Source organism: Lygodium microphyllum, chromosome 19 (assembly GCF_053477565.2).
Source record: "Lygodium microphyllum isolate KBCC chromosome 19, Lygodium_microphyllum_v1.1.10, whole genome shotgun sequence".
Taxonomy (NCBI): domain Eukaryota; kingdom Viridiplantae; phylum Streptophyta; class Polypodiopsida; order Schizaeales; family Lygodiaceae; genus Lygodium; species Lygodium microphyllum.
The window spans coordinates 122,151,309-122,160,682 of NC_141153.1; the positions used below are offsets into that span (position 1 = coordinate 122,151,309).

A 9,374-nucleotide genomic window follows, 5' to 3' on the forward strand; every position below is an offset into this window, starting at 1 on the left:
AGTCCTGCAAGATCAATAGGATAGCTAATAACCAGGCCACCAACTTTGTGTTTCTGTATCTCAGACTTGAGAGTTTGCACAGTCACAGGAAAAGTTGATTGTTGAAGGTCTAGTACTCTGTTCTGACAGGGATGACAATGCGACAGTCGGCGTTCGAGACGGCGACACCCACGTGCTTGACGCCTACGTCCAGCCCGAGCAGCCGCTTCTTACTGCCTTTGCCACCTGCATTAACAGCCTCCCTCAGCTGCTGCAGATTCACAAGTCTCATATCTCTGTCTCAGCCTGATTATCTTCTATACAGAGTCCAGACTACTCGGGAGGCCTTATAATGGCACACCAATGTGCTCTGTTTCCTAAATAAGCTTATTGTGACATGATCGCACAAATGTGCCTGTTTCCTTCCTGTGTCTACACCGTTCCTCCTGATGTTTGTTTCTTTGTACTCAAATTTCGAGCATGGTACAATCCGAGTCCAATTCAAGTCTCGGAGCCACACCCACAACGAAAAGCAGCATCTTTTGAATATGGTCTATGGTCCTGCTGCGTATATATCACAGAGGTGAATACGCTCTCCTTCGGTCTTATCACTCGGCATTTGGCCATCAAAACGAGGAAGCCTTGCAAGCCAGTGCAGTTGTCTGCAAGCTTCCTGATGCGGTCCAGGCACAGGTCCACTATCTCTTTTCCAATCGTATAGTGGCCACGGGCGAAGTTGTTCGCTGCATCTTCCTTTCCACTGATGAGCTGCTCAGGGTGAAAGAGCTGACGGTATGTGCCTGTGCCAACCTCGTCGATAACAGTCGGTTCCAGATCAAGGAACACAGCCCTGAGCCCCTGTTTCCCAGCGCCGGTCTCGCTGAAGAAAGTGTTGAAGGCCTCGTCTCATCTTTAGAGCTTCTTCTTCATTATCGTCGTCATTTCTCCTTCTTCCGTCTTAAACTCCATTGTTTCCCCTATGCTCCCTTCCCCACAGTCGTCGCAGGAGCATTCCCCTTTTGCTTTCTTTCTTCTCCCTATTTTCCCTCCTCCCCGATTCAAAACAAACTCTTTCTTTTTCCCTTTTTCGGATTCCCTGTTCTCCCTCTATTTCTCTCCTTTCTTCCAAAATAGGCTCCTCCTTTTCTAAAGCGAGGCTCCCCCCTCCGCTTTCCTCCATCGTCATTTTCCTATTCTCTAATTAAGCCCCATTCCAAGCTAAGGTTCTCCCAAAAAGCAAACAAATAGCCCATAAAGCTCTCTACAGCCTGAAATATTCCCGCCTCAGTACAAGCCCAAAAAAAACCGACTTCCACAAAGAAGAATATAAGTATTAACTCCAATGCTCCCAAACATCAGCCTCTGTGCTATATGAGGTGCAACATAGTAGGCACTTCCCATGATGTCATTAAGTCTCTCCTCTGGCTTGACAAAAACCGATTGACCAAAATCAATAGCCTTCATTGATGCAGCTTCATCCTTCGTTGTGAAAAGAAAATTCTCTGGCTTCAGACCCCGATGAACAACACCTTGCAAGTGGTAGAAGGATACTATGTTCAAAATTTGCACCACAATAACCTTTGCATCCTCCTCAGAGTATCTTTCGCCCGTGAGAGAATACGATCCAACAACTCTCCATCTTCGGCATAGAATGAAATAGCAAACATAACAACTAAATATGTACAAAGTAACAAATCTCATGCACAACTTTTGGGTGGTTTACACGCCTCAAATGCGCAGCAATACGACAACGTATATTGACTAAAGATTTTTATTGGCCACATATGGACACTGATGTATCTAACTTTGTTTCTGAATGTTTGGTTTCTCAAAGAGTTAAGAGACATCATGGTAAACTGTATGGGTTACTTATGCCTTTATCTATTCCATCAAGACCATGGGAATAGATTTCTATGGATTTTATTACTAGTTTACCTAATACTAAAGCTAACCATGATATGATTTGGACTATTGTAGACATGTTTAGTAAACAAGCATATCTCAAGCAACACAATTGTTTTTGAAAATTGTTTTCACTAATCATGGATTACCAAAAGTTATTATTTCTGACCGTGATTCTAGATTTTGTAATAACTTTTGGATTGCTTTGTTTGCTAACCTATCAATCTCATCTGCATTTCATCCTGAAACTAATGGACAAACAAAAGCCACTAATAGTACTATTTTAGATCTTTTACGTGCTTATACTATTTCTAAACCACAGACATGGGACACACATTTTCATTTACTTCAGTTTGCATATAACAATACACCACACAGAGCTACAAAGAAAGCACCGTTTGAAGTGATTTATGGTTATAGATTGTCTACACCTGTTGCATCTTTATCAAATAGAATTCAGAGTGCTGATGATATTGCTAACATGCATGCTACTATTTTTGATGAGGTTAAAGACATGATTGCCAAAGCCCAGCAATCATATACAAAACAAGCCAATAAGAAAAGACAGGCCATGAATTTCAAAGTTGATGATTATGTTTGGTTGAGAATAGAAAAACGTAGATTACAAAGTGTAGATAAACACCCAGTTGTAAATTTAGCACCTAGATTCTATGGACCATTTAAGATCATTCACAAAATCAATGACAATGCATTCAAGTTAGAACTACCACCTCACTCGAAAATTCACAACACCTTTCACATTAGTTTATTACGACCCTTTAGAGGCCAATTACCTGTACACCCCATTTATGAAAACCCACCTTTGTTAGATGAAGAGACTAAAATCCTTGAGCCTGAAGCTATCATAGATACTGACTGTATGACCACTAGAACTGGCCATAGATATTTCAAATATTTGGTCAATTTTAAAAACCATCGTGTTGAAGAAGCTCAATGGATGCACGCTAGAGACTTAAATGCTTTTCCCACTTTGTTAGCTCCACATTGAGCTAATAGCAATTGAGGACAATTGCTATTTCATCCCGGGGGTATGATGCCAGGAGGCATATTTCACGGTGGATTCCGTGAGGTTTTACGGTGGATTCCATAAACTTTGTTGACCGGGCCTCATACACAAAGTGGATTCTTTGTGTGAGAAGTTGATGGGGACGCCTATCATTTTCGGGCATTTCATTAATTTAGTGTGTACATGGGTGATTCCATAGCGGGTGATTCTGCAAAATACATATTAAATTAATAAACATTTATGAGTTTAGAGTGCACACTCATGATAAATTAAGGTTAGGATTGATTTCTAACTAGTTGATTTATTTATGTAGCTGAAGATTGCTAGGTATTCACTTTTGTCAGTTTAATTGTATTATTTTACTAATGATTGTGAATGCTTCAGTTGATGTGTAGAGATAGCAGTAGTGGTGGCGGAGGAAGCATTGGGGGATAGCGTGTATTCGAGTTATCACTTAGATTTTGATGGACGCACACCTTAGGCATGGCGCCTATATTTTGTTGCGCCTATTTATTAAGGCGTTGGATATTTATTTATTATTTTGTATGCACATGGGCGCTTGATTATGATAGTTGTATTTGGACATTGTATTGGGTATGCCTGACTCTTTGGGCGCCCGCCCATTAGCTTTATTTCTATTTTATGCTAAAGCAAACTCAAAAGCCAAAAGCGTGCTATTTTGTAATTTGGGCTTTATTTGAGCTTGAAGATGATTAATACATAAAATACATGCTTTGTGGAGCACTCATGCAAGGCATGGGGGGAGATTGCACCCAATTGGTCTCTTTTTCATGTCATGCATGCTTTCTACCTTGAGTTTTGTGCAAAAAGTAGAGTTCTTTTGTTCTTGGGGACCTTCCGGCGTTCACTACGCAAGCATATAGCATCCGATTTGTGCACCAACAACACTGCCCCCACGACCAACTTAGAAGCGTCGATATGCATGTGGAAGGTCATGGTCCAATTTGGGGCTCGTAGGATTGGCGATGTGGTTAGAGCCTTCTTCAACTCTTCGTATGCCCTTTGGCATGCTTTAGTCCATTCCAAGACTATAAGTAGCTTGTACAATGGTCTGGAAATCAATGCATAATTGAGTACCAACCGTCGATAGTACCTGGTATAGCCTAGGAAGCATTGAACTCCTTTGTAGTTGCTCTGGGGTGGAAGGTCAACAATGACCCTGACCTTAGAGAAGTCAGTGGCAATGCCATTCTTCGACACCACGTGCCCCAGAATGCATCCATGCTTCACCCGAAATTGATACTTTAAGGGGTTTAAGGAGAGACGATATAAACGACACCGCTTAAAGACTGCTTGGAGTTTGTCTAAGTGTTTGATCCAGGTCGAGTGGACATAGAGGTTATCAACAAAGACTTCTAAATCCTTGCGAAGCATGTCCTTAAAGATGGTGCACATGAGGCATTGGAAAGTTGCAGGGGCATTAGTCAACCCAAAGGGCATGACTATGTAAGCAAAGACGCCCCACTCAGTGGCGAAGGCAGTCTTATTCCTGCTGTCCGCAGGATGCACTTGCACCTGGTTGTACCCTAAGAAGCTGTCCAGGAAACTGTAGGCCTCCTTGCCTGCCACTCTCTCAAGCATGTGCTTGGTGTACGGCAATGGATAGATGTCCCTCTTGGTGGTAGAATTTACCTTCTTGTAATTGACGCATACTCTGATTTTTCCATTCTTCTTCATCACGATGACTATGGGCGATACCCAATCTGTGTGCTCAATTTCATAAATGAATCCTGCTCTCATCAGCTTATCAATCTCCTCCTTGACAGTATGAGCATGTTTTGGACTCATAGGGTACGGTCGCTGCTTGACAGGCATTGCATCTGGCGTCATGGGTATGTTGTGGGTCACGACACTTGGATCCACCCCCTTAAGCTCTCCTAAGGACCAGGCAAACACGTTTATGTACTCTTGCAAGAGAGCGATAAGACTCGTTTCTTCTGCATTAGTCAAGTCATCAGCAATGAAGATTAGTTAGGGTGGTTCCCCCTCCTGAGCTAGGTCCACCTCTTTGAACTTAGCTGGTCCCTCGATTGGTTTGCTTATCTGTGCTTGATGTTTAGCACCTAGCAGAACTACCACCCTATCCCCCTTTTTGAATTTCGTAAATCATTTAAGGAGGTCCTCCGGTTTTCGTTGTTCTTCCGTTCGAGCATCCCTGGGTTGTTTTGCCTTTTCTTGTCTCAATTGTCTGTGCCTCAAGTGGACAAGTAGGTACCCCTTGGTGCATCTGGTTGTGGGCGGCCTAGGGATCTCTGGATCACTATCCGAACTAGCCTCTGATTCAGATTCGAATCCCCCTCCTTTGCTAGAAGAGGTGGTCTCTCCAGGTGGGTGCAGTTCACATGGTGATTCAGTTCTAAACACCGATGTCATTCTTGGTTGGGCTAGTCCTGCTTGCTCGAGGTGTATGGCTCCTACGTGTTCCACCCAGGTGCGGTCGCATTCCATGCTCATGACTTCTCGCTCCATCTAGAAGATACTCTTTCTCTGCGGCTTGGAATCTGCTCATATTTGCTCTATTTATTGTCCTTCAATGTCGTATTCCACAGTATCTACCTCACCCTCACTTTCATCACTGAAGGATTGGCAGTCTTCGTATTCGTCATTCAAATTTTCTTCATCAGACTACTCGTCATCTCCTAGGACTCGTTCTATCCCTGGTCGTTGGTTAGCATCAGGGCCCAGTTATACATGAGGTTTAAGTCATGTACTCTGGTCCATTGCCACTTGGATTCATCGAAGAGATCCTAGAGCGGTTTGAGATTTGCAACTCGATTTCCAACTAGCTTGTCAGATAGATATTCTATTATCTCTTGGAGTTCCCTTTGGTTGGTTGGGACATGGGAGTTGACGGGCTTCGGCTCCCCTTGAAGGCTTCCTACCATCATGCAGATTGGTACGGAGGGTGTATCATTAGCCTTGCCGATTGTTTTGATGGCTTGCTCATAAGGCTTCGTGACAAAGAATGGCAGGTCGATTGTAGCAAGGACATGCATCCAATCCCGCTCGTCCTCTGGTTATGGGATATACCTAGTCAAGGGCCCATAGGACTTCTTGGCCTAAGCATTACCCTTGAGCATAGCAGAGATGGCATCTAAGTCGACGGATGAGGTCTTCTAGGTGTCCATCTCTACTCTCACGGCGTCCGTCCTATTTCCAAGAAAGATTAAGTCGTTACCCCAATCTTCGATGACCCTAGTGTTGTGCATCCAAGGGCAGCCTAATAGGATGTCATAGTCCACTCCCTTCATGACTATAAAGTCAACAAAGAACTAGACACCTGCGATCTTTACTGGCCAATCCTTAAGCACCTTGAATGGATTAACTCTCATATCGTTCACTAGTGTAACATTAAACCTAGCAGTCTCAACAAGTGGGTTTCCCTAAGTCTGAAGCACTGTGTGGCTAAGCACACTAACCCCAGCCCCTGTGTCTATGATTCCCTTCCTCGTTGTATTCCCTAGGGCTAAGACTAGTAAGACTGCATGCATCTCGGAGCCTTTCCAACAGGCATTGACGTGCAAGGACTAGGCATAGAGTGTAGCGTCAAACTCAGTATTTGCGTTTCTGCCTCATGGTCATGAGGGTCTGTCATGACCTGCTCTTGTGACCCTTCAACCCATTGCTTAAGATCCTGCCATAGGGTGGGGTGCTTCCTAAGCAGATCTCCCAGGCTGAGTGTTACAGGGGTAATCACTAGTGTGGTTTAGGAGATCATTGGGTGTTCGTCTCTCTCCTAACCTGGATTGTCCTTGCCAGTGGCCGTGACTGAACTGCAGCCCTGTAGTAGCGCCGAGGCTTGGCCTTAGCGGTACCGCATGTGGTGCAGTTGCTTCTCCTGACTTTGGTTGTGGGAGTGAGGTTGGCGTACTTATGCTAGAGAGATCATCAATCACATCCTCTATGATGGGATCAACGTCTTTTACGTGTTCTTGGGCTTCCTTCACCCATTCTCTCACCTTTTCTATGGCCTCTAATTGTTGTTTTGATTGCGGGTATTCCCCTACCTTAGTGCTTCCCTTTTCAGCCGTCTTAGGGGCTGACGTCTCTACTTCTGCATCGGAGACCTTCTTTCCAGCGGGCAGAGTTGTAACACTCTCCGTTTTTAGTGCAATTTTAGCTTCCAACTTCCTCTTCCGCCATCTATGGCTCTTCTTCTCTATCGAGGCTACATCAAGATTGCCAGGTCCTGGCATAATGAGGACACCCTATTTAGAGCAATTTACGACCTTAGCGCACCTAGATGAAATTAAGTTGCAAAGCCTATTACACCAAGAGGTGGCTAAACGTCACATGAAACAGTTGCATGACCTCAAAGCAAAGAAGTATACCTTTAAGAAAGGACAACTGATTTTATATTATGATGAGTGTAGGGAGCTGTTCCCAAGGAAATTGGAACCTAACTGGGATGGCCCCTACAAGATTGTTAGGTTAGGGAAGAATAGGTCTACAACCCTATTAGTTGATCTACAGGGAGTAGAGTTTAAGACTAAGGTTAATCTTAATAAGATTAAACCTTATTATTTTTAAGTATGCTAATATATAGAGAAATGCATTACAGGTCCGTGTTGGGGATGATTTGAGACCTGTGAAAGAGTTTAAAAGACAGTTGATGGGTCAGTTAATCCCTTATTTGGAGCACCCATATCTGGAGCAAAGATACCATCAGGGGAAACTCATCTGGTGGAGCAAAGGGTATAAAGTGATTGAGCAAGAAGACGGAACCTTTGTGTGGGAGATCAAAGCCTTATGCCATCGCTGCTTACGACTGTTGACGAGTATCCCTGTTGAGTTCAATGAAGAAGGTGGGATGGAGCCGTTAGTCCATCCTCTCAACATGCTAAACTTTGATTACCATAATTACAAATAAAGGAGTTCGTGATGGCCGGCTGTGTAAACCCATTATGGACGTATACATTATATTTTGACGGAGCGTCCAAGGGCCCTACTAAAAAAGGGAGTGTTGGAGTAGTAATCCGAGATTTCCGACGTAGAGTTACAATGAAGTTAGCTGCTAATCTCAGGGTAGGATTCACTAACAACATGGTGGAGTATAAAGCCTTGATTGTGGGACTGCATATTGCCAAACAAGGTGGTATTCGTCGATTGTTAGTAAAAGGGGATTCCCAGTTGATCTTGAATCAGCTAGATGGGACATATACAGTGGTCCTAGTTTGGATATTGTTATCAATGATGAAACAGGACCCGGTCGCTTGTGGGGAATGTTATCAGAACATGCCATATATGGCAGACGATGGTTGATATGGGTGATGCAAAGAGTAGCTGAGACCAATCTACCATTATTATCTGGGACCCATAGGTTGATTAGACAACATATTATGGGTACGCCTCTTGCTATCTATGCAGGAGGGATGGGTCATAACCTTATGCATTTAGTTTAGGGCTACGAGCCGGTTTTTCCTCCTTGGAAGGGAGTCTTGAGAGCGGAATTTCGGTGACGGGAAGTGCTTAAAAATAGCTAAAAATTATGAAGATCAAGGGAAAAATATTCACTGTCAAAGGCGGCGGCTCGATCTAGGACGATTTTAAGCGCCAAAGTGCTTTAAAGGCGCTCGAGCGACGCTTGTTGATTTTTCATAATTTTTCAGATAGTCGTGTGGGTTGACACAAGCTACTGGCCAATGCGGGATGCTAAGCTGGACGCCCAGGAATTTTCAGAGCTCGATTCCGAGTCCGGACGGGGAAATGGCCAAGAAATCGGTCAAGATTTGAAAAGGTGGACAAAATTTGGTCAAGTGGTCATGACCTTTGGGGAGTTGGGGCATTTGATGCCACTTGACATTTGAGATGAAAAAAAAATCGTGAGGAGAAGAAGAATACGTAATCAGGAATGGCGCCGATTTTTGCGCTCAATGTTGATCAATGGAGATCCCTGCCTGCAAACAACCCCCTATTTGACATTGGCCCTTGCCTACACTCCGTATGCTGATCATATCACCGCCCTTCGCTCGTCGAATGATGGCCTGGTTTGAAATTTCTGATTCTAGTCTTTCTCTCTCCTCCCTCTCTCTCTTCTAAGAGGCAGTTCATGTGTGGGAAGGAGCAATGAAGAAAGAATGATGGAGGCTTGTCCGGCATGGACCGGATTGCTACACGGGCTGAGAATGGTGATTTGTGATGTTGCTGGACATGAAGTGTTGCTGTTTTCCAAATCTACAGCCATGGAAAAGAAACCCGAAACACGCGTTTAAGCGGTAAACTAAAAAATTACAAAGAAAATTTAGTGTTTTATGCTTTTGATTGATGGAATGCCGTTCATATGGACTAAGGTTTGATTATGCTGCTGATTCTTCTGAGTTCTAACTGTTTATAACCAGAAATTATGAAAAACATGCATTTCATGGCTCGAAATAATGTCAAGAAACCCGAAAACGCATGAAAAATGGGGAAAAACAAGGGTTTTGGGCATATAAATGGGGAAAAC

At 43.7% G+C, this 9,374-nt stretch overlaps 1 pseudogene; it reads right to left on the reverse strand.

The window, feature by feature from the left end:
- Positions 1–480: 480 nt before the first annotated feature.
- On the reverse strand, positions 481–1,159 carry LOC148020334 (tubulin alpha-1 chain pseudogene; annotated as a pseudogene).
- Positions 1,160–9,374: the final 8,215 nt, after the last annotated feature.